The 26,587-nt window shown below is 40.7% G+C and overlaps 2 pseudogenes; one reads left to right on the plus strand and one right to left on the minus strand.

Annotated features, from left to right (window-relative positions):
• The window catches only part of LOC117707881 (serine/arginine-rich splicing factor 6-like), a 329,309-nt pseudogene that overhangs the window by 148,002 nt on the left and 154,720 nt on the right, over positions 1-26,587 (plus strand).
• On the minus strand, positions 1,156-15,341 carry LOC117706760 (TD and POZ domain-containing protein 4-like; annotated as a pseudogene).

Raw genomic sequence — 26,587 nt, forward strand, 5'->3', positions numbered from 1 at the left:
TGGTGCTGTAGAGCCAACAGCTCTACATCTTGGTCAAAAGTTGACTCTATCCTAGAGCAACATGGCCCAAGCTGCCCAATGTTGCTCTTTGCTGGGACTGAAACATGCCCTCTCTTCTATTACATCTTTCATTGCCTAGGTTTGTCTGGCTTTGTACTTGTTCTGTAAACTTACCTTGAACTCAGAGATATGCATACCTCTGTTTCCTGAATGCTGGAGTTAAAGTCCTGTACAACTAGGACTTGTCTTAATCCTCTCTTTACATTTTATAAAATCTTTATAAATTCTGGATTGTAGTCCATTCTACATATAGTAAAGTTGACAATTGAAAACAGCAGTAACTGGTGTCAAGCAGGAACTTTTTCTTGGACCTAATGGTTTTGACCACTGGTGGTTCAAGATTCTGAGTATAGGTAGGTGACACTTAGGAAGTAGGATGTGTCAGAAGTCTAAAGGGGTTCAAAGTATGGAGGAGATTCCATCAGAATCTGCTTATTTTGTCTCCTTCGAATTGAGGGAGACAGAGAAAAAATGATTACCCCAGAAGATTTTCTATAGTTTTGGGGATTATACTGGTAAGTGTAGATCTACAAGAACTGAAGGAGGCAGATTCCATGCTTCCCTGTCAGGATTGGTCGGTGAGTTATCAGTGAGTGCATGCTGGATGTAGGGGCAAAAATAACAACAAGGACTGAGGGAGAGGGAGCTTAAAAAGCAATTGTCTTTGGGACTCACAGGAGATATAGGCAGGCAGAAAGGAAGGCTACAGCTGATGTTATGATTGCTTTTGCAGCTGAGTTCCCCAAAACTGAGTCTTTTAAAGAAAGTCTCCATTGTTTTTTTCTTCTTTGATGAATAAAGATTGATATTTGATTTCTCATTTCCTCTCATCTTGGTCATCTGTTCTGCTCAGTCCAATGCAGACATTTTTCTCTGATGAAACTCAGTTGGGCTGTGCTTAGGCCCAGCACCTACATTGCATCCCAGTTTCCAAGTCATCAGACAAAACAAAAAAAAATAAAATAAAAATAAAAAAAACCATCAACAGGATAGATGTAGAGTGTCCCAAACTCCTGAGCTGCCCTTCCCCACCTGCCTTTTTAACATATTACAGCTGTTTTAAATCCTGAGTCACCATGTTGCATTCTCTCAGATTCACTGTAAATGCTCCAGCAATACAGTAGTGTAGCCAGAAGATGTTGGTAACCACCCTGGTTGTTGCTGTTGGAAGACAGGTCCTATGTGAACATGTCTTAAGGACCACTTAAGTTGTTTGAGAGGGAGAACCAGAGAACACTCTTTGCAGAAGCTAGGAAGTTGAATACTCCAGCCACCTAGTGGGGATGTGACTCCACCATTGATTTCCACCCTGAGGTCTCAGAGACCTCAGAAGCATGAACTGAAATGAAATTCAGGACCTGAGTCTTGAGCTGCTCTGTGCTATGGAGGTCAGCCAGGATGAGAGTGTGTGCAGCATTCTCCACAGAGAGATTCCTGCAGAGGGCATCCTCACACATGACCTTCAAACCCTCCAGGCCATACTTGTCAGCAGCTGCCAGCACACCAGTGGCCATGGAGTGGCTGTGGAGGTGTGGAGCCAACTCAGTGTAAATGAAGCCCATCATTTCCTCGAAGACTTGGGGATCCAGGTCATGGATCTCAGTGTAGTACCTTAGGCTTTCGTTCATTTCATGTTCAAACATGGCTCTGAAAACTGGAGAGCGAGCTGCTAGGATGGCCTTGTGAGCCCTGAATTCTTGGCCACCTACCAACAGGCAGCAGTCTGTGAAGAGGGAATTCTCCCACAGCTCCCCTAGGTCATCTGCCAATGTGCTCCTTGGAATATTGATTGCAGGTCTTGTGTCCTGTCCAGAAATGCTTAAGGAATCTTTTTGCACTCTCACATTGCAGAGGAGGGTAAGTCTGTCGTCCAGTAATAGTGAATGGGTTTGAGACAAAAGGAAATCTCGATGGATGAACTTTTTGAATCCAAAGGCTTGGTAGGGCAGTAAACTACAGACACCTGGGCTCCTTGATTTATTGCTTTTTCCCCCATTGGCATTTAAGATACAAAAGTGAAACTTTGCCAAAATTGGTCTTTTCACAGCTGAGCAACATCATGTAAAGTGTCAGGTAACCCTTCCTTTCTTCATCAACCCTGTTTGGATGTACTCTCAAACACCATACCACTTCATCATTGGCCTCTGATGAGAACACTGGGCTTGTAATACATTCCCCCATTCCCTCAACAAAAAAGAGAAGTTGCTAATGATCCATTTGTAGCAGAAGTCATGATCTCTGTTCTGTGTGCAGTCCCAGCTCTTGGGTTCCAGGTGCCCTAACATTTCTGGTTGAGGTACTTTGGATGTAAAACTGGAACCTGAAAAGAACTAGAAATTATTTACTCTTAACCTTATAGGATACAATTAGAAATACTTTTTAGATTCAAGTATTAATTTCTCCAAAATTGCATCTTCTATGATGTTGAAAACTTGTGTCTCTCTAAAATTTTCTGTCTAGATGCCAATATTGGTTTAAGAGAAAAAAATCCAGGCTCCCCTAAATCCCTTCACCTCTTTTCTTTCTCTGCCTTTCTTCTCATCACTACTCTACTCTCCTTTCCATGCTCTCAATAAACTTTGTTCTATACTAAACCTGTCATATGGCTGGTACCTCAGTGGGAAGGGATGCCTCAGCATGGGCCCACCAGGGCAACATTCCCACCTTTTCCATACCTGGCTTTAACAAACATATCCTGTATTTCTTCTTATAAAACACAACATTGGTGTTACAACTCAGAATTTAAAACTCACATGTTAACATCTCCTGCTGTCACATCAACTTTCCAGCCAACAGATCATTTCCTAGACCTATCCATCCAAACACCAGCAAATTGGTAAGCTTCTTCTCCCACACAGGTTAAGTATAAACATCCCCTGGTCCCATCTGAGGGCTATTGAGCTTAAAGCCATTCTGTGGAGTCCTTGTGAATGAAGACATTCACAGTCTTTATGACTGGCTTCCTTGCAGAATCCTCAACCATAACACACACACACACACACACACACACACACACACACACACACACTGGGCCTAGAGTCTCAACCCATTTAGGGTCCCTGATTGTCTGTTTAGGCACTGTGATCCTCCATGGGACTAGGTTAAATTAGTTGATTCTGTGAGCCCTGTATTAGTGGTGTCTTTGACACTTCTACCTTACAAAAATCCATCCTCCCAAAGAAAACAAAGAACTGCCTACACCCAAAGGCATAGACAAAAAGAAATAATCAAACTCAAGGCTGAAATCAATAAAGCAGAAAGAAAGAAACAATACAAAGGGTCAGTAAAACAATGAGTTGTTTCTTTGAGAAAATCAGTACGATCAGCAAACCCTTATATAAATTAAATAATAGTTGGAGAGTGTAGATACAGATTAAACAAATTAGAAACAAACAAACAAGCAAGCAAACAAAAAACTGGAAAGAACAACAGACACCAAAGCAATCTAGAGAATCCTAAGGACATATTTAAAAACCTGTACTCCATTAAATTGAGATCTCTAAAAGAAATGGATAATTTCCTCAATAGGTCCCACATACCACAATCAAATCAAGGTCAGATAAGCCATTAAAGAGACTCATACCCTCTAGTCAAATAGAACCTACCATTAAAATCACTCCTCTACAAGGGAAAAAATTCTCATGGTAAGATGACTTTAACACAGAATTCTACCACAATGTCAAAAAAGAGTTAACATCAACATTTCTTAAATTATTCCACAAAATCAAAATAGAGGAAATACTTCTCAATACATTGTAGAGGGCCACTCTTACCCTGATACCAAAAATCACACAAAGACTCAGTAAAGCAAGAGGATTACAGACCTATTTCCTTTATGAACACAGATGTAAAAACAATCAATAGAGTATTTGCAAGCCAAATCCAAGACCACATCAAGAAGGTCATTTACTAGAATAAAGTCAATTCATCCCATTGATGCAGGGATGGTTCTGTAGACAAAAATCAATACATGCAATCGACCATATAAATAAACTGAAAGAAATAACCGCAGGGTAATCTTATTACTGTAGAAAAGACTGACAACATCCAGCAACCCTTGATATCACAAGTCCTGGAGAGATTAGGGATACAAGGGATGTAGCTAAATATAAAGAACACAGTTTAGAACATAACCATAGACAGTATCAACTTAAATGTTGAGAAAATCAAAACAATTCCAGTAAAATTAGGATGAAGACAAGATTGTGGACTTCCTCCCTACCTATTTAATACAATACTTGAAGTCTTATGTAGAGCTCTAAGAAAAGTGAAGGAGACCAAGGGGACACAAATTGAAAAGGAAGAAGTCAAAATGTTATTTGCAGATGATATGATAGAAAACATAGGTGACCATAAAATTCCACCAGAGAACTCCTACAGTTGAGAAACACTTTCAGCAAAGTAGCTGAAAACAAGAGTAACTACAAACAAACTCAGCAGCCCATCTATATAGAAAGGACAAACAGGCTGAGAAAGAAATGAGGAATACAACAACTTTCACAATAGCCTCAGGCAATATAGAATACCTTGTGCTAACTCTGACCAAACAAGTGAAAGTCTCATATGATAAGAGCTTCAAGTGTTTGAAGAAACAAACTGAAGATCTCAGAAAACAGAAAGATCTCCCATCTTTTAGGATTAACATAGCAAAAAACTGTCATCCTACCACAAGCAGTCTACAAATTCTATGCAATTTCCACCAAAATCCAATGTAACTCTTCAAATATGTTGAAAGGACAAATGTCACCTTCAAAAGAAAACACAAGAAAAACCAAGGGAGTGAAACCAAACCTGAACAGTAAGAGAACTGCAGAAACTCTCACCATTCCAGATCTCAAGATATATAGCTGTAGTAACAGAAACAATATGGCATTATCATAAAAACAGACCCAATGATCAGTGTTATCAAATTCAATATCCAGACAGACACCAACAACCATATAAAAAACTAATTTTTTGCTAAGGAAAAAAAAGCCCAAACTACACAATGCAAAACAGACAACCTCTTCAACAAATGAAGTTGGTGAAACTGAATGACTAAATGTAGAAAATGAAAATATATCCATATATATCACCCTGCACAAAATTCAACTCCAAATGGATCAAAGACCTGAGGTAAAACCAGGTACCATGAACGTTACAGAAGAGAAAGTGAGGAATAAGCTTGAACTCATGTCAAAGGAGACAACTTCCAGAGCAGAACACTGACAAGACAGTGTAGTCACTAAAATCAACAACTAATACATAGGGTCTCATGAAACTGAAAAGCTTCTGTAAAGCTTCTGTGGTTTGCACAAAGCAGTAGCCTACAAAATGGAAAAAGATTTTTTAATTATTATTACCACATCTAATGGAGGGTTGACATCTGAATATGTATGTATAATAAAAAAACCCAGAAACTTTATAATAAAAGAGCCAATATGTAAATAGAGAATTCACAATTGAGAAAAATTGAAATGTCTGAGAATTTCTCTTTTTTAAATCGGGTATTTATTTATATTTCAGATGTTATCCCCTTTCTCCATTTCACCCCACAGACCCCCCCCCTAGAACATCCCCCCTCCTCCTGCTTCAGTGAGGGTGTGCTCCTATGCACCTACCCACTCCTACCTTTCCACCCTCAAATTCCCCCACACTGGGGCATCCAGCCTTCATGTGACCAAGGACCTCCTCTTTCACCTGTGCCCAACAATGCCATCCTCCCCTACATAGACAGCTGGAGCCATGGGTCTCTGGCTATGTGCTTCCAGGCTGGTGGTTTAGACCCTGGGAGCTCTGCTTGGTTGGCATTGTTGCTCTCCTCATGGGGCCACAAACCCTTTCAGCTCCTTCAGTCTTCTAACTCCTCCATTGGGAACCCCTTGATTAGTTCAATGGTTAGCTGTGAGCATCTGCCTCTGTATATGTCAGGCTTTAGCAGACCTCTAAGGAGACTGCTATATCAGGCTCTTGTCAGCATGCTCTTCCTGGCATCCACGACAGTGTCTGCTATTCTTGACTGCACATGGGATGGATACTCCTTCAGTTTCTGTTCTACACTTTGTCTCCATATTTGCTCCCATGAGTATTTTGTTACTCCTTCAAAGAAGGAATAAAGCACCCACACTTTAGTCTTCCTTCTTCATGAACTTCATGTCATGTGGCCTGTGAGTTGCGTTTTGGGTACTGGGAGCTTTTGAGCTAATATCCACTTATCAGTGACTGCATATTATGTCTGTCCTTTTGTGACTGGGTTACCTCACCGTGAAGTTTTATTTTATTTTTTTTTTTTTTACCACTATTGCTCTGTGGTACAGCTTGAGGACAGGGATGGTGATTCCCGCAGAAGTTCTTTTATTGTTGAGAATAGTTTTGGCTATCCTGGGTTTTTTGTTATTCCAAATGAATTTGCAAATTTATCTTTTCATCTCTATGAAGAATAGAGTTGGAATTTTTTATTGGATATTTTATTTATGTTTCAGATGCCATCCCCTTTCCCCAATTCCCCTCCCTAGAAAACCCCTATCCCATGCACCCTTTTCCTTTTTGTTATTATATATATTTTTAAATGTTAATCAAAGGCTTTATAAGTTTGGTAATGCTCAATCAGAAGTGTAACCCAATACCCAATCGAGATATATCAACTATCTTTGACTGGTGGAAACATGTGAGCACCTGCCTCCATTCCCCCCCCCCTTCTCTCTCTCATCACCTAGCTTCTCCTCTCTTTCTTCTCCTCCTCTCCTTACTCCTTCTCTTCCTCTCACCTTAGCTCCTCCTACATATCACCCTTCCTGTTAAAATAAAAGTTTTCTCTAAAAATACAATTAGAACATAATTATACCAATTTGTACCAGTGAGGTACAATATAGTCCTAATACCCAGTCCATCATTGTGTTGACAAACCAGAACCTCTGTCATCTCTCCTAACTAAAACACTTAGTCCTGAACCTGGCTTTTTTCTTGGCTGTAGAATGAATGCCAACCCCAAATCATCCTTGAGTTGGAATTTTGATGGTGATTGTATTGAATCTGTAGATTGCTTTTGGCAAGACGGCCATTTTTACTATATTAATCCAGCCAATCCATGAGCATAGGAGATCTTTCCATCTTCTGAGAACTTCAATTTCTTTCTTCAGAGCCTTCATTTCCATTAAATTAGAAAACATCTCTAATTTCTTTTTTTTTAAATTTCTTCCTTGACCAAATTATCATTGAGTAGAGCATTGTTCAGTTTCCTTGTGTATGTGGGCTTTCCATCATGCAGGGGACTGTCATATGTAGGGAAGAAAATAGAGGTGTGTGTTTTACAGGGTGAATTTAAAGCCTCTTACTGTAGGGAAATGTTGACTTCCCTTGATTGGCTGGCTCTGTCTTCAGAGCTAGGAGTGACTATGGATGTCAATTTTCTGGGAAGTTTTGTGGTCCTTTGGAATCATTGCTGATTTACTATTTTGAGCTTATGCTTGACTTAGACTGGGTGGTGGTGGGCAGCTTCTGGCAGGTCCTGATTGGCTAAACATGGGGGTGGTTTTTCCTGAAATTGACTTGTTTCAGACATTTCTAGTTCTGAGAAATAGAAAGTCAGAATGTGTAGTTTAGCTGCTTTATATGCTTGGGACAAAATTGATGAGTCAGGAAAGAGCTCTGTGATATTTACTAAAATTGTACATAGCCACCAAAAAAACCTTTACTGATTTTGCAAACATTGACTTTAGCTGTAAATAGAATAGTATTAGATCCAGGAGTCAAAATAGTGATTAAATCTTTGGCTTTGAAAATGCTAATTCAGAATCCAAAAGTGGGATTAGATATTTAAAGGCAAGATGAACACCAGTAGAAGAATGGATTAGAGATACAGCTGATGTTGGATCTCATGTTTATGAAGCTAATTTGATAGAATTCGTTTTTAAATGTATTACAAAAAGTCAAAACGACAGATATTTTAATTGTGGTAAGCAAGGTCATTTGAACATGGATTGTAGGCAAGGCATTCCTAGAAACAATGATTTTGTTGTTGTTTTGTTTGTTTTCCTAGAAATATCCCAAAGAAAAAACCTCAGCCTTCTGGAATATGCAGAAGGTGGGGCAAAGACTGGCATTGGACTACTAAATTCAAATCAACAGAGGATAGGGATGATAACCCTTTGCCAACAGATAATGCTCTAGAAGGCCTCTGATGTTTGATTCAAAATCATTCCTCCATTTAGACATGTACCTATTGGTTTAGGATTGCTAATTTTGAGGTAAATCTCTATGACCCAAAATCAACTTGGGAAGGATAGGTTTTATTTGTCTTATAATTCCAGATTATAATCCATCATTGGAGGAATTTAGGACAGGAATTCAAAGAGATATGGAACCTAGAGGCAGAAGCTGATGAAGTGGCCATGGAGGGATGGTGCTTACTGCTTGCTTCTACATGGCTCATTCTATCTACTTTTCTATAGAACCCAGGCTCACCAGTCCTACCACCAATGATGCAATGGGCCCTCTCACATTGATCACTAATTGAGAAAATGCCTTATAGCTGGATCTCATAAAGGCATTTCCTCAACTGAGGCACCTTTCTTTCTGATGACTCTAGCTTGATTCAAGTTGACAGGAAACTAGACAGTATCATTTTTTACATAGATCACTTGGCTTTTTCATATTCAATTTTCTGAGATACACAAACACACACATACTCACACACACACACTATATATATATATATCAAACTCCAGAGCCATCTCTTAATTGAAGTAGAACAGCACAAACAATAGTTGAATGACACTCATAATTAGAAGATACCTGAATCCCTGTGAACTGAATACAATAAGATGAGAAAAGAGAGTGCTTAGAAAATGGAAAATTTTGAGCTCTAGAAATTGAAGATAGTGTAGGAGAGAGCTGAGATAGGCACCAGCCTGGGGAAAAATGTGTGCAGCATGTGTGAATGCTGAGGGGCTCTAATTTGCTTTCCCCCCATCCTCCTAGGTCCACTTCCCAGCTTCTACTTTGAAATGAACTTACAGATACATCAAGTAACTGAAAAAAACCAGGACACTTTATACAGTGTCTGTGTGTGTGTGTGTGTGTGTGTGTGTGTGTGTGTGTGTGTGTGTGTGTGTGTTTGTAGTGGCCTGGGCAGGAGAAGAACAAACAAAATCAAACAGGGCTTGGAGTAGAGAAGGGAATAATAGGAAATAGGGAATACCTTACCATTTCCCTGATCACATGTAGCATTTGCAAAAGTCCCTAATAATATTAGGATCTAGAGTGTCAATAGGTGACCCTTTGGATTGATTATTTAAGGAGTATTGTGTTCAAATTCTATTGCAAAAGTGAACACATCTAGGATCACTCAGGTCATGGGCAAGCTGAAGAACCTGGAGATTTTCTAAAAGACATCCCTAGAAGGAGTTAGACAGCATGGACAACACATTTCCTGTGGATGAAAGAAGGGGCTGGAGGAAGATTGGGCTGTACCCCATAGTCATGGGAGACTCCAGGACACAGGTTAGACTGGAGGAAGACACAAGATTTTCAGTGTGATTTCACCTTATTCAGTGGGAGTTAGGGGCTTAGTCTGGCTAATCCCAAGGAGAGACTGGGGGCATCTGGTACCAGGGTTTTTGTGGAGGCCAGAAGACAAGGATTAAAAAAAAAAAAAAACAATCTTTAGGAGTGTGATGTCATTCACAAGAAAGGGTCAGAGAAGCACAGGGAGTCACAAAACTCATAAGGACCTAGGGGAGATGGAGGATGACAGGCAACTCTGAAAGAAAGGCAGGAGAGGTCAAGAAGGTGTGCAATAGCCATATTGTGCCTAAGGAAACTGCAACATTGCAGCTCCAAAGTGAAGGTGGACAGGGTCTGGTGAAGAGGGCCAGCCAGGGGGGTCTTGATTTATGTTGGGAACTGGATCAGTGAAGAGAAGGGAAGAGGGATTAGGGGTAGTCCTGCAATGAAGGATCACTGAGAGAGCAGAATATGTCTGTGACAAGGTGGCCTCCCTGCAATTCTCATGGCCTGCCCTTGTTGAACTCTGGTCCAGCATGGAATATCCCCCTGAACAGGAGGCTTGTAACAGCAACAAAGTAGAAAGAGGGGTTGGGGGATCGTGAATGGAAGGGGTGGCAAGTGAGGTGCCTTTTATTGACTGCTTCTATTTGACTAGGAGTTATGTCTGTTTAATTGACTATCTTGCCATGATTTGGCCTTGAGATGTGAAACCTATTAATAAAGCTATCAAGTTGTTTTAGATTTTACAATGTGGTGAAGCAGTCGTTTTAAAAGTGTGTCCATGTGAGTCACTAGATTTTCTGTGTCTGTTATTAACATTTCACCTTTTATTTCTAATTAGGTTAATTTGTATATTCTGTCTGCACTTTTATTAGTTTGGGACAGGATTTCTTTGAGCTTGTTAATTTTTCTCAAAGAACCAACTGTTACTTCATTCATTCTTTGTATGGAAATTTTAAATTCCTCATTTTCAGAATTCCCTCAGTGCTTATTTTGTTTATGGATTCTATTTCCATTTTCAGGCCTTAAACTTTTTTATTCTTTTCCCTCCACTGTTTTCTTTTCCTGGTTTTGTTTAATTGATTTCTTTCTTTCCTCACACTATTTGTTTGTTTTCAAAGATCTGTCTGAGGATTTCTTCATTCTCACCTTAATGACCTCTATGACCTTTATAGAGATTGTTTTATGCTTCAGCCATGTTAGAATATTTAGGGACAGCTTTTTTTTTTTTTTAAATCTGGACTATAGGGTAGACATAATGCCCTGGATGTTATCAGTTCTATTGTTTAGGCTAGCATCTAAGATTCCAGTCTTGCAATGATTAAAGATTTAGATTTTAGTTTCTACATTTCTGTGTGTTGAGTAGCAGTTCTGTTCCTTGTTTTTGGTTTCCTCTCTGGATTTTTGAAGAGTGTAATTGCTGTATGTTGTCTTAGTTACAGTTTTATGGCTGGGAAGAGACATGACCAAAGCAACACTTATACATTTAGCTGGAGCTGCTTTGCCATTTTGGAGGATTAGTCCATTATCACCATGGTGGGAAGCACGTCATCGTGCAAGCAAGCTTGGTGCTGGAAGGCACTCTAGCCTAAAGCCAGGTGGCCCAAGCTGCCCATGGCTGCTGCTTTATGGGACTAGAACATGCTGCCTTTGTTCTATTACACTTTCACTTCCTAGGCTTGGCTGACTTGGCTGTAAACTGACGTTGAATTCAGAGATCTGTGTGTGTCTGTTTCCTGAATGCTGTGATTAAAGGCCTGTACTACTAGTCCTGGACATAAACCTCTCTTTACATTTTTACAAGAGGTTTACAAATTCTGAATTGTAGATTATTCCAGATATTGTCAAGTTGACAATTGAGAACAGCCATCACTGCTGTCAGGCAGGAACTTTCCTTTGGACCTAATAATTTTGGCCACTTGTGGTTCAATGTTTCTGGGTATTGGGAGCTGACATTAAGGAATGGGGATGTTAGAATTCTGAAGGGGTTCACAGGAGGGAGGACATTATACCAGAATCTGCTTACTTTGTCTGCTTGGGACTGGGGGAGAGTGAACATAGGTTACCCCAAATGTTTGCTATAGAGTTGGGGATTAGACTGGTAGGTGTGGTTCTACAAGAACTGAAGGAGAGGGGAAGATCTACAGGCAGCTTCCATGCTTCCCTGTCAGGATTGGTCAGTGAATTTTCAGTGAGTGCATGCTGGAGTTAGGGGAAGGGAGGTTAAAAAGGGATGGTCTGTGGGACTCAGAGGAGATGTAGGGAGGCAGAAAGGAAGGCTACAGCTGGTGGTATCATATAGCTCTACAGATGACACCAGGGGATTGAAGTTGACAGGAGGAGGGAATGATGAATTCTTCAGTCTCCTTAACTGTTTCCCAGCCCTTTTCTTTTGGGGTGTTCTTAGTGAATTCCTGCAGGCTGAAATGATGGAATGAATTGGGTGTAGGAAGATTGGGGGAGAATTTCTCTGTGATCCACTGGGGTTGGTGCTGCAGTGCTGAAAATGAGAATGGGGAAATAGTAAGTGGAGGGGAGTAAGAGAGAAAGGTGTGGATCTGCATTTAGGCTTCTGTTACCATACAAGGAGAAGCACTTGTTTCAGTGGGTGTGCAAGCCTGGCTTGGGGGCCAAGACAGAGCAAAGTTTCAGAAGAGTGGTGTTAGAAGGGGAAAAACTATGTGATCTACAGGACATGTGAAGAATGGGCAGTGAAGGCTCCCACAGGTAGTGTGCTACAAAGGTGAGGTTTTGATTGTGTGATTGGGTCTGCAAGAACTGAAGGAAGATAAGATCTGTCAACAGTCTACCTGGTGTCCTGGCAGCATGGTGTGGAGTAATGGTTCTCATCCTGTTGGTTCCTATTCTCTTTGGCAGCCTATGACCCTTTCATAGGCATTAAATACAAGATATCTTCTATATCAGGTATTTACAGTAGGATTCCTAATCGTAGCAACATTACAGTTATGAAGTAGCCACAGAGTAATTTAATGATTTGTTGACCACAATATGGAGAACTGTATTATGGGGGCACAGCATTAGGAAGTTATCAAACCACTGGCCTAAGGAGTATGAATCTGTAAAGAATCAATCCCTACTAATATCAAAATACCTTAAAGATTTTTTATGCCTTGACCCACAAACACTTCTCTCCCAGAAGGTGTAGACTCCACTTTGGCATATTCTTCTCAGTTGTCATAAGAGCATGAGGCTGGAGTTCTCATTTCCAACATTTAATTCCAAGAAGAAAACCCAAGGGTTTCTAATACTAGAAGGATAGTGAAGGGTCTGCACAAACACCCACAGCTGAACTTGGCTGATTAGACTACACGAGACTACTCTGAACATAAGCATCCCTGGAAACCACAGACTGATTTGAAAAGTTTTTTTCATTATATTTTATTAGGATCAGGTTTTGTCTACAGAGCTGTTTGTGGTTATGTAGACCAGAGGAGGGCCTCGGATCCTCTGGATCACTAGTTACAGGTGGTTAAAAACTCTCCTGTGTGTGCAAAGTCTTTGAACAAGGAACTTTTCTGAACATAACCATCTCTGGAATCCATAGACTGATTCCAAAAGTTTTATTCATATGCTATTTTACTAGGTTAATATAGGACCCTAAAAGGCAGCCTGCTTTCTGGTTGAGCTAGGTTTGAAACCCCAGTGACCCAGCAGGTGACCCCGCACAGTTCCCTGCAAGGGATGGTAGGCATTTGTCACATCCCCATACTACAGTCTCCTGACATGGTGCCACAGCTCTCGATTTTTGTCCTTTGGTCATGTAGGGCAACACACCTACTATCCCCTCCACATGTAGAGGGCATGACTACAAGCCAAGGAGCCTCAAGGCAGATCTTCATATTAATGAGGTACCTAAAGTCTAGATGGATCTAGTCAATTAAGCATTCCTTCCCAGACCCTTTCTGCAAAAGGTATTTAACCTTAGGCTTGCCCTGAGAAAACTGGGGTATGGTTTATCATTTACTTTCCACCATGACAATAAACAACTTAAAATCATGGGCCATTTCTCTTTCATTGAGGATCCACTGTGGGGAGCAGTGGAGCAGGCCTTCATCTATAGAGCTTCCTTCTAATCTCCCACAGAAGACCTCTCTGCTTTCCTAGCCACAGAAACCACCAACCCAAGCAAACCAAGCAAGCCAAGCAAGCCAAGCAAGCCAAGCAAGCTGCCGAAACCAATCCATGAACTCGTAATCCCCATGGCACAAAGCTGGAGCATCTCTCCTTTTCTCTCCCCTTTGTCCCAGTGCCAATCCAGACCTTGGCCCCTTCTTTGTTCTTGGAACTTCCACAGCTCCCATAGCCCAACTTGGGTGCCGAAGAGACTGAGAACCAGACAAGCTAGCTCTGGCTCCCCTCAGATTTCAAACTGCACTTCTCACCCCCAGAGTGGGGTCCTGAGGCTTTCCATAGCCCCATGCCAGCAGGATGCCAGCATGGACAGAGTGCAGTCAAACTTTCCAAGCCTCTGTCTCCCCAAGTGGCCTAGGCTCTCAGCAGGGCAGACTCAGGACAAACTTTAATCCAACAACTGGTCTGAGACACATACTACAACCCAATAGTTAAGGTTTCATGAACAGTTTTTTTTTTTTTGTGGTCATGGAGAGCAGAGAAGGGACTCAGATCCTCTGAATCACCAGTTACAGGTAAGTTCCTACGAACTGAGTCTTAAAAAGAAAGTCTTCATTGTCTTTTCTTTCTCTGGTGAATAAACATTCATGATCAATATCTTCTTTGCTCTAGGCCCTGGTCATCTGTTCTGTTCAGTTCAATGCATACAGGTTTCTCCAAAGAAACCCAGTTGGACTGTGTTTAGGGCCAGCTCCTAAATTGAATCCCAGCTTTCAAGTCATCAGACAAAAACCAAACAAGACCATCAACAGGGTAGATGTCAGGTAGAGTGTCCTAGACTCCTGTGCTACCCTTCCAAAATCTGCCATTTTAATATATTACAGGTGTTTTAAATCCTGATCCACCATGCTGCCTTTTCCCAGATTCAGTGTAAATGCTGCAGCAATAGTATACTCTAACCAGAAGTCTTTGGTTATAACACCAACTGTTGCTGCTGGAAGAAAAGTGTTGGTCATATCTGTCTAGCCCCTAAAATCATTTTAGGCATTTGAGTGAGGGCTTCAAGAAAATACTGTGCAGCGGTGGTGGCACATGACTTTAATCCCAGCACTTGGGAGGCAGAGGCAGGAGGATTTCTGAGTTCGAGGCCAGCCTGGTCTACAGAGTGAGTTCCAGGACAGACAGAACTACACAGAGAAACCGTCTTGAAAAACAAAAACAAAGACAAAAACAAAAAAAGAAAAAAAGAAAAAAAAAAAGAAAATACGGTGCAGAAGCCAGGAGCAGAAGCCAGGATACTGTGCAGAAACCAGGGAGTGGAATGCTTCAGCCACCAAGAGGGGGTGTGACTCTATCATTGACTTCCACCCTGAGGTCTCAGAGACCTCAGAAGCATGGACTGAAATGAAATCCAGGGTCTGAGCCTTCAGCTCCTCTCTGCTGTGGAGGTCAGCCAGGATGAGAGTGTGTGCAGCATTCTCCACAGAGAGGTTCCTGCAGAGGGCATCCTCACACATCACCATCAAGCCCTCTAGGCCATACTTGTCAGCAGCTGCCAGCACACCAGTGGCCATGGAGTGGCTATGGAGGTGTGGTGCCTTCCCAGTGTAGATAAAGTCCATCATCTCCTTGAAGACCTGGCGATCCAGGTCATGGATCACAACTTGATTTGTTAGGCTTTCATTCATTTCATGTTCAAACATGACTCTGAAAACTGGAGAGCGAGCTGCTAGGATGGCCTTGTGAACCCTGAATTCACGGCCAGCCACCAACAGGCAACAGTCTGTGAAGAGAGATTTCTCCCACAACTTCCTTAGGTCATCTGACAGTATGTGCCAAGGATCCATGATTGCAGGTGTCATGTTCTTTCCAGGCATGCAAAAGAAGTCTCCTACTATGCCCACCTTGCAGCAGAGGGTGAGCTGGTCTTCAGGGAGAAGCCAATACTGATGGGAGAGGAGGAGATCTTGGAGAATGAACCTTTTGAATCCTTATTCTTGGTTTTGCAGAAAGCTAGTGATTTTTGTGCTCTTTGTTCTTTGATATTTCTCTCCTTGGGAATTTATGATCCAGAACTCAAACTTTACCCAAACTGGTCTCTCTGGACAGCTGAGCAACACCAAGTAAACTGACAGGTAGTGTTTGCATTCTTCATCAACCCTGTTTGCATGAACTCTTAAACACCATGCCTTTAATGAGAACACTGGGCTTGAAATTTTTCTCCGAATTCCACCAATGCAAAATGAAAAGTTGCTAATGGTCCACACACAGCAGAATTTCTTAACAGTGATGTGTGGAGCCCCAGCTCTTGGCTTCCAGGTCCCCTGTCATTTCTGTTGGAGGTCGTTTGGTGGTTAAAGTTGATCTAAAGCTGATCTAAAAAGAAGAACTAGAAGTTATTTATTCTTCATTCTGGTGGATTCAATTATAGATACATTTTAGATTTTAGTTTCAATTTGTCCTAAGTTCTCTCTCTCTCTCTCTCCTCCCTTATCATCCCTAATTAACTCTCTTCCCATGCTCTAAATAAACTATTCTATACTAAACCTATCATATGGCTGGTACCTCAGGGGGATGGGATGCCTCAGCATGGGCCTACCAGATAACCAATCCCACCATCACCATAGCTTGTGCTATCAAACAGATCCTCAATTACTTTTTATAATACACATTGGTGTTGTGACTCAGATTTAACAACTTGCAGGTTCCCAGGTTAACATCTCCCATTGCCACATGAACTTTCCATTCAACAGTTTGCACATTAGAACTACTACCCATTCAAAACATATCAAGTTAGTAAGCTCCTTCTTAGACAGTGGTCAGTGTAAACATTCCCTGGTCCAAGGTAGGGTTGTTGAGCTAGCAGCCACCTTGTGTTGTTCTTGTGGATGAAGACATTCACAGTCTTTATGACTGGCCTCTCCACTGTATCCTTATTTTAGGACATTTTCCCTTTAGTTCAGATTTCCTCTCTCCTCTGTGTAATCTCCTTTTATCACTGTTGTGAAACCTCAGGCCTGGATAAACCGTTCTCCTCACTGCCCACTCAGATACTGGCCTGAGCTCAGACCTCAATTCAATGTTTGATGTATTGGTGATCTGACCTTCTGTTGGTTAGTTATTAACTTATTATCCTCAGGATGCTGGTAGGGGTAATTAATAACTGCACTCTCACCCAGAAAGCATATGTCTTCCCAGACACTCCCAGGTTTCATACTGGGATGCCTCCCACTCTCGAAGGCTTAAAACTTCACAAGCTAAATTTGGCCACAATATCCACTAAGCAAAAACTGCACGGGTGTCAAAAGTTACTTACAGAAACTTTTACAACTCTCTCTTCTGCCATCTAAAAAAATGGAAAGATTTCTATGTAGGGCCCACTCTTACCACACCCCATCTCTTGCTGCTTTATTTCTTTGATCTCCCTCCTGCATATAGGCACAATGACAAGACTGCTTAGATTGTGGTATGATAACTATTGAGAAAGTGTTCCCCCATGATTCTGCCATTGCCTCTGCAGCTGCCTCTAGCCTCCTCTCTCCACTTTCACCCTTGCTTTCTTGCTCCCTGCCCAACCCAACCTCATGGGGGCAAAAATCATGCTATGCTAGAGCAGAGTTGCAGGCAAACAGATCACAGCTGCAGGCACTGCCTCTTACTTCCTGCCCCTCCCCAAGGTGCTTGCTCCCTTGCCCTGCTTCATTTCTGCCCTGCTCACACCAGATTGAGCTGTTGTATATGCTTCTGTGCTCCTGGGGCCTGCTCACCACCACCACTGTCAGCTCTCTGGTTTCTTTTCATTCTGTTCTGCATCAGCTCTAAACCAGGTAGGGAAGCTCAGTTGCTCCATGCACAGATCAAACCCACTGCTCTGGACACAGCAACAGAGGCTGACTATGGTGAAATCAGAGACCTCTTGTCCACCAGAAAAAAAAACATGTCCATTCATCTCTATATGTTTGTGCTTTTATATGTTTTTATCTAGTGATATACAGCCATTTCTGCCATTTTAAGATGTAACAAACATGTGACATTCCTTTAGTCAGAGCTGTAGCTTTATCACCATCTTGATTGGGGGCAGTCTTATGAGAGTATTCCATCTTTTTGTGGGCAGATAAGGTTTTTCTAAGCCTTTGCTTCAGTGACATCTTAGCTAAGAGAGGTCACATGACTGGCTGTAGCTTCACTGCCATCTTAGTTAATGACAGTCCCATGACCAGTCACCTTCTTTGTGGCAATTCCTACCTCACTGCCTTGTCACCTTAGAACATGCTGACTTAGGGTCTCTGATTTCTATCCTGCCTTGGGAAGCAGTAGTTTTAATAGTAATTTAAAGGTTTACAACGGTAAAAAGTTTAAAGATCACTGATTTAACTTAGAGATTGCCTAACTCAGATGTGCTTAATAGATACTAGCTGTCAGTCTTCTCAGAAATCTGCTAAATGTAACAGTAAATGTTTAAGCTTATTAGAACAGACAGACACTCCCAAAGCATACATAAAAGTTACAACCCCCCACATTCCCACCAAGGTCTCCAAGAAAATGTAGGCACATTGACAAGACTGCCTAGAGTGTTATAAAAACCACTGAGAAACAGTGCTTCATTTCCTTGCTGCTGTCAGAGATCAGCTTACAGTGTTGTGAAATTGAGGACACCCAGAGAATGAAATGTCTCATATTGCCTAGGTCAAGGTGAGTCATTTCTCCCATGTTCCTATTCTACAGGAAAAAAAGCTTCTTCTCTTCTGGGCCTAATTGACACACTGACTCTGCCCAGAGTTGTGATGGAGAACATGGGGACCTAGAAAACTTTCTAGGTAGTGGACTATTGACCAACCTCTGTCATTTTAATTAATGATGTCTAGATTATAATTTATTTTTCTCAAATTTCTGTAGGTTGACAGCTAAGCAAACTACAGCTAGAAAACAGACCTCTAGCTCCTTCCCCCAAGGTAATTTATCACCTTAATATCTCATCAGTCAATTTGTTAACTAGTTTAGAGTACCAGATCTCTTACCAAAGACAGACAGGTTTGCCTTACTCTCAGGCTTCACGATAAAAGATACACAAGTTCAGTTGTAACCTTTCACAGATATAACCTTCTGTTACTTTGTTTTCTAAACTCAGTTCCCAGTGACTAGATGCTTCATATTTCCTCCCCTTGTTATGACACTGACCTAACATTAATAATAGAGTTCTTATAAATTAGCCTAACCCTAATAAAACATTCCATTCCATGATCTAATTTTTATAATCACAAGTTTAAATTTTGTTTCCTTTGATTGACCTTAACCTACAGACTAAAAGTGCTTCTTGTGTTAAATCTATACTATCAGCTGTCATAGTTACAAATATAAGTTTCCTTTGGTTGTCTTTTAGTTATAGACTTTAAGGTGTTTCTCCGGGTAAACTATATGATCAATTATCATATTTACAAGGTTGTCAAATTTTTTAGTTTATTATCTTCCGTTAATTATTTTCAAATACATTCTTCAAAATGCTTCTCATTTTATTACATTTATTTATATACAGTCAGTCTCCTAGACAGAAGAAAAAGCCCTTCTTACTCCTTCTGCTCCATGAATGGTTTTTGTCTTCCCTAAGCTCATGTTAAAGATTGTTCATGGGGCTGGTGAGATGGCTCAGTGGTTAAGAACACTGACTGCTCTTCCAGAGGTCATGAGTTCAAATCCCAGCAACCACATGGTGGCTCACAACCATCCATAATGAGATCTGATGCCCTCATATGGGTGTCTGAAGACAGCTACAGTGTACTTACACAAAATAAATAAATAAAAATTTAAAAAAAAAGAACGTGCTCATGGGGCTATAGTAGAGACAAAATGAAGGAAGTGATCTTACTCTGTAAAAAAAAAAAAAGATTGTTCATGCTGTTAACAAATTTCTCTCTTTTGTAAACTTATAAGCTCCAATAACACAGTCAGCTCTACCTCCCATGGACCAAACAAATTACATTTGGGTAAGTATACCTGCCAATCGATAGCCTAGGTTCTCACTTGAGACCTCTTCTAGAGGGTGGGGTTCCTCTTCTGTTCCCTGGGATTTGCACTCATGTCACACCAAACACCAAGACCTAAGGGTTTCAAATGTACACTTACAAAAAGTTCTTTTTCTACTAAAATGTTGTTAACATTATTCTCATATATATATATATAATGTAATATATATAAATATTATATGTAGTATATATCTATAAAGTATATATTGCATATACAATGTATATATCATATGTGTAGATAATGTATAGTATACATGTATTATTTTCTACAACTACTACTGCTACTATTACTATTATTACTACTACTACTACTACACACACAGACACACAATGTTTTATCATCTTGTCAGGTCCAGGAGTTTACTGAAAATCAACATCCTAGACAGCTCCAGAGATGCAACCCACATGCTCCAATCTACTCTCACAGACACAGATGCTTCAACTGGACCTGTTCCTTTTATCTAGAGATAGTTCCACAGTCCCTGGATAGCAAGGAAACAGCCAAACTCCTATGATTGGACCAATGTCACAATCCACATTTTCTTGGTTTTTCCAAAGACATGTCATTCCGAAATCAGCAAGAAGTAACTAAGGATCATGACAACTCTATTCTTGCTCCACAATTGCCTCTTTCTAGTTTTTCCTTCTATTTTAAATTAATCAATAATGAAGAAATGTTATCATTTTTTTTCTAGACTCCACCCAAAATTTATCTGGCAATAGCAAGGTACACGTGAGTCACAACGAAAGTGGCTTTTTGCCCCTCTCCACTCTCTTATTCTCTTACTTTCCTACACTTCTTGACCACTTTCTCACTATGTTCTCTTCCCCCTTGCCCCTGTTTCTCCATGTGTTTTTCTTTCTATCCTCTCTTTTTCCTCTCACTTTTTCTTTTTCTCTTCATCTGTCTTTACTACTTTCTCATCCATACTCAACTCCCCTTCCCATGCTCTACATAAACCACACACACACACACACATATATATATATATATATATATATATATGATACCAAAGTATATAATAAACTCTATTCTACACTGTGGCTGGTACCAGAGGGGGAAGGGATGCCTCAGCATTGACCCTCCTGGGCACCCCTCTAATTCTTACTATACCTGGTTCTAACAAACATATTCTGGCTCTTATTTCATGAAACACAACAGTTAAGATTTCAAACTTTGGATGAGCTTGGAAAATACATTCTCATTTCAAGTATATTGTAGTGCCTTAAGGCTTCAGCTCTGCACTCATTCCTCCAAAACTCAGGGGAGACTGGACTCCCAGGAGCTCTAACATAGGAACATAAGATAATAGGATCATAGGATCTCAGGACCTTGGGCACACCAGGATTCAGGAGCCCAGAAGCAGCCTGATTCCCAGGAGCTATCACAATCAAGGTCTCAGGATCACAGGATCACAGAGACAGCTGGACTCTGAAGAGTTCTGACTCAACCAAAATAATAGCACAACCAGGCTCCAGTCAGAGAAGGTAGTGAGTGAAGGTAGCACTAGAAATAACCATATGGTGAGAGGCAAGCACAAGAACATAAGCAACAGAAATCAAGGTTACTTGGCATCATCAGAAACTAGTTCTGCCACCATAGCAAGACCTTAATATCCAATGACACCAGAAAAGCAAGATTTAGATTTAAAATCACTTCTCATGAGAGTGATAGAAGACTTTAAGAAGGATATAAATAACTTCTTCAAAGAAATACAGGAGAACACATGTAAACAGATAGAAGCCCTTAAAAAGAAATACAAAAATCCCTTAAAGAGTTAAAAAAAAAAAAAAAAAAAAAAAACCCACAACCAAACAGGTGAAGGAATTGAACAAAACTATTCAGAACGAACATAAAAATGGATGGGGAAAGAATGAAGAAATCACAAAGGGAGACTACCCAGGAGATAGATAATCTAGGAAAGAGATCAGAAGTCATGGATGCAAGCATCACCAACAGAATACAAGAGATAGAAGAAAAGAATCTCAGGTGCAGAAGATACCATTGAAAACATTCCCACAACTGTCAAAGAAAATACAAAATGCAAAAACTTCTAACCCAAAATATCCAGGAATCCAGAACACAATGAGAGGACCAAACCTGAGGATAATAGGTATAGAAGAAAGCAAAGATTCCCAACTTAAAGGACCAGTAAACATCTTCAACAAAATTATAAAACTTCCCTAACCTAAAGAAAGAGATGCCATGAACATACAAGAAGCCTACAGAACCCCAAATAAACTAGATCAGAAAAGAAATTCACCCCACATCACATAATAATGAAAACACTAAATGCACAAAACAAAGGAAAAATAGTAAAAGCAGTAAGGGGAAAATGTCAAGTAACATATACAGGCAGACCTATCAGAATTACACCAGGCTTCTCACCAGAGACTATAAAAGCCAGAAGACCCTGGACATATGTCATACAGACCCTAAGAGAACACAAATGGCAGCCTAGGCTAATATACCCAGCAAAACTCTCAATTACCATACGTGGAGAAACCAGGATATTCCATGACAAAACCAAATTTACACAATATCTTTCCAAAATCCAGCCCTACAAAGGATAATAGAGGAAAACATGGAGGGAAATTATACCCTAGAAAAAGCAAGAAAGTAATCTTCTTCCAACAAACCAAAAGAAGATAGCTACACAAACATAACTCCACCTCTAACAACAAAAACAAAAACCCCCAAACAACACAAAAAATGAGGAAGCAACAATCACTTCTCCTTAATAACTCTTACCATCAATGGTAAACAGATATAGACTAATGGACTGGATACATAAACAGGACCCAACATTTTGCTGCTTACAGGAAACGCACCTCAGTGACAAAGACAGATACTACCTCAGAGTAAAAGGCTGGAAAACAATTTTCCAAGCAAATGGTCCTAAGAAACAAGCTGGAGTAGCCATTCTAATATCGAATAAAATTGGACTTTCAAACAGAAGTTCTCAAAAAAGATAAGAACAAACACTTCATGCTCATCAAAGGAAGAATCAACAAAGATGAAATCTCAATTCTGAACATCCACGAACCAAATTCAAGGGCACCCACATCCATAAAAGAAACTTAGCTAAAGCTCAAAGCACACACTGCACCTCACACAGTAACAGTGGGAGATTTCAACACCCCATTCTCAGCAATGGACAGATGACCATGGACTAAGGCTGGTCTCCAATACTGATAAAATCAATGTAAAGCCCACATACACTGGGAATCTGAACAATGCTCTACTCAATGATAACTTGGTCAGGGAAGAAATAAAGAAATAAATTAAAGACTTTTAGAATTTAATGAAAATGAGGACACATCATACCAAAACTCATGGGGCAGAATGAAAGCAGTGCTAAGAGGAAAACTCATAGCTCTAAGTGCCTACAAAAAGAAACTGGAGGGAGCATCCACTAGGAGCTTGACAGCACACCTGAAAGCTCTAGAACAAAAGGAAGCAAATGCACCCAAGAGGAGTAGACAGCAGGAAATATCAAACTCAGGGATGAAATCAACCAAGTGGAAACAAAAAGAACTATACAAAGTATCAACAAAACCAGGAGCTGGTTCTTTGACAGAGTCAACAAGATAGATAAACCCTTAGCCAGACTAAGCAGAGGGAACAGAGACTTTATTCAAATTAACAAAATCAGAACTGAAAAGGGAGACATAACAACAGAAACTGAGAAAATTAAAACAATCATCAGAACCTACTACAAAAGCCTATACTCAATAAAACTGGAAAATCTGGATTAAATGAACAGTTCCTAGACAGATACCAGACACCAAAGTTAAATCAGGATCAGATAAACCATCTAAATAGTCCTATTACCCCTAAAGAAACAGCAGCAGTTATGAAAATCTCAAACCCAAGGGAAAAAAATAGCCCAGCACCAGATGGTTTTAGTGCAGAATTATATCAGACCTCCCAAGAAGACTTAATACCAATACCAATTCTCTATAAACTATTCCACAAAATAGAAACAAAAAAAATGAATTGACAAATGGGACCTCATAAAATTGCAAAGCTTCTGTAAGGCAAAGGACACTGTCAATAGGACAAAATGGCCAACTACAGATTGGGAAAAGATCTTTACCAATCCTACATCAGATAGAGGGCTAATATCCAAAATTTACAAAGCACTCAAGAAATTAGACTCCAGGCAGTCAAATAACCCTATTAAAAATGGGGTACAGAGTTAAACAAAGAATTCTCTACTGAGGAATATCGGATGGCTGTGAGGCACCTAAAGAAATGTTCAACATCCTTAGTCATCTGGGAAATGCAAATCAAAACAACCCTGAGATTCCACCTCACAACATTCAGAATGGCTAAGATTAAAAACTCAGGGGACAGCAAGCAGATACTGGCAAGGATGTGGAGAAAGAGGAACACTCCTCCATTGTTGGTTGGATTGTAAGCAGGTACAACCACTCTGGAAATCAATCTGGTGGTTCCTCAGAAAACTGGACATAGCATTACCTGTTGATCCAGCGATAACACTCCTGGGCATATCCCCAAAGATGCTAACATATATCAAGGACACATGCTCCTCTATGTTCATAGCAGCCTTTTTTATAATAGCCAGAAGCTGGAAAGAACCCAGATGTCCTTCAACAGAAGAATGGATACAGAAAACGTGGTACATTTACAGAATGGAGTATTACTCAGCTATTAAAAACAATGAATTCATGAAATTCTTAGGTCAATGGAAGGAACTAGAAAATATCCAAGTGAAGTAACTCAGTCACAAAAGGACACACATGGTATTCATTCACTGATAAGTGGATATTAGCCCCAAATTTCACCATATCTAAGACATAACTCACAGACTACATGAAGCCCAAGGGGGGAAAAACCCCAATGTGTGGATGTTTCGGCTCTTCTTAGAAGGAGTAACAATATACTCACAGGAGCAAATATGAGACAATGTGTGGGGCAGAAACTGGAGGACAGACCATTCTGAGACTACCCACCTGCAAGTCCCTCCCAGATGCAATCAGCATATGCATACACTGTTGTGGATGTCCAGAAGTGCATGCTGACTAGAGCTGATATACCTGTCTCCTGAGAGGCACTGCCAGAACCTGACATATACAGAGGCAGAGGCTCACAGCTAGTCATCAAATTGATCACAGGGTCCCCAGTAAGAGGGTTGACTGAAGGAATTGAAGGGGCTTGGGACCCCATGGGGAGACATATTTGGAAATTAGCTTCAGTTCAAGTATATTGTATTAGTCATGGCCTGTTGGGAGCCGACTTTTAGCAGAAAGTGGCTAGATTATCTTTGCAGCCATCTGGAACCATATACCCTGATAAGAGATTTGGTTTTCAGTAGCCTACAACAGCTGAAGCACACTCTGATATCCCATATATTTTGTGTTGCTGTTTACTGCTCCCAGCTGTAAGGCGCGCGTGGTATCCAAGCCTGCAAGGCGCACGGTGCACATGCTATCCACGCTATAGACGCCTGTAAGGCTTATGACATATCAACACCTGCAAGGCATGTGGTATCCACGCCTACAAGGCACTTGTCAAAAGCGTATAAATACCTCAGAATTCCCTTCTCCATTCTTCTCCTTGCTTGCCCCACACTCTCTCGCTAGACCCTGACCCTCTGACTGGAGCGGCGGCTTGGGCCAGGACACAGTGGCTGCCAAGCATGGAGCGGAGCAGGCCTCAACATTTTTGGCCCACAAAGCCGGGCAGTATGGCTCTCAACAATGGCCCAGTAGAGAACATACAGAATGAATTTCTGTATATCAGTAGATAGAGAATATAAGAGAATGAATTATAGTCTAAGGTCCAGTTAATCCAACAATGGCTAAAGGCAGTACTTACTTAGTCTATAAGGTTTGATGTCTTAGATGTTCTTCAGTATAAGCTGGGAATTCTGAAAGAAGCAGGCTCCAATGCCAGTGAAGAAATGGGCTTGCTAGTAAGACCAGAGCAAACAGGCAAAGAGGAAGAGCTTCCTTCTTCCATGTACTTATATAGCCTAGAGCAGAAGGTGTGGCTCAGCTGCAGCAGTGTCTTCTAATCTCAAGATCTGGATTAAAGGTGTGTGTTTTTCTGCCTCAAGAGTCAGATTAATTGTGTGTGTTTTTCTAACTAAAGGTGTGTATTTGAACTGGGTCTATCCCCATCTACTAAGCAAAAAAAAAACAAAAAATTAAAAAAAAAGTTATGCCTTCCTGCTTTGGATGTTACTGAATTCCAGAGGTAGTCCAGATGGAGATAGGAACAGTCATCCCCAGTGTGCTTTGTATACTGTTGTCAATCTTTCATAAATCAAGGGATCTTGTCAATCTCTGCAGGCTATTATTTACTCTTGTGCTTGTCTTACACTGATTCCTGCCATAAACACAATCTGGTAAACAGTGTTTTCTTTAACTTGTCAGAAGTCAGAGTGTTCACAAAAAGGAGGGCAAGTGGAAGAGCTCCTGTATGGTGGGCAGGAAGGAGAGCCCCAACCGTCTGAATGTGGCTTTCTTCTTTCCTGTGTCTATTTGTCTGTGTTGGGTAGCAGTTCTGTTCCTTGTCTTTGGTTTCTGTTGGGAGCCAACTCCTAGCAGAAAGTGGCTATCATCTTTGCAGCCATCTTCAGCCATATACCCCGATAAGAGACTTGTTTTTCAACATCCTACAACAGCTGAGCACACTCTAATAAACAATTGTATATGCCACATATCTGTTTTGCTGTTAGTGACTCCCAGCTGCAAGGCCCATGTGATATCCATGCCTGCAAGATGCACAAGGTATTCGTACCTACAATGCATGTGGCAAAGCATATAAATACCCAGGATTTCCATTCATAAAAGAGACTGAAGACTAGGGACTTGAAACACAACATCCTGTCTTCTCTCATTCTTCCTGTCTTTACCCTCCATCCCCACTTTCTCTATGCTAGACCCTGACCTATGGA

Source organism: Arvicanthis niloticus, chromosome 4, assembly GCF_011762505.2.
Source record: "Arvicanthis niloticus isolate mArvNil1 chromosome 4, mArvNil1.pat.X, whole genome shotgun sequence".
NCBI lineage: Eukaryota > Metazoa > Chordata > Mammalia > Rodentia > Muridae > Arvicanthis > Arvicanthis niloticus.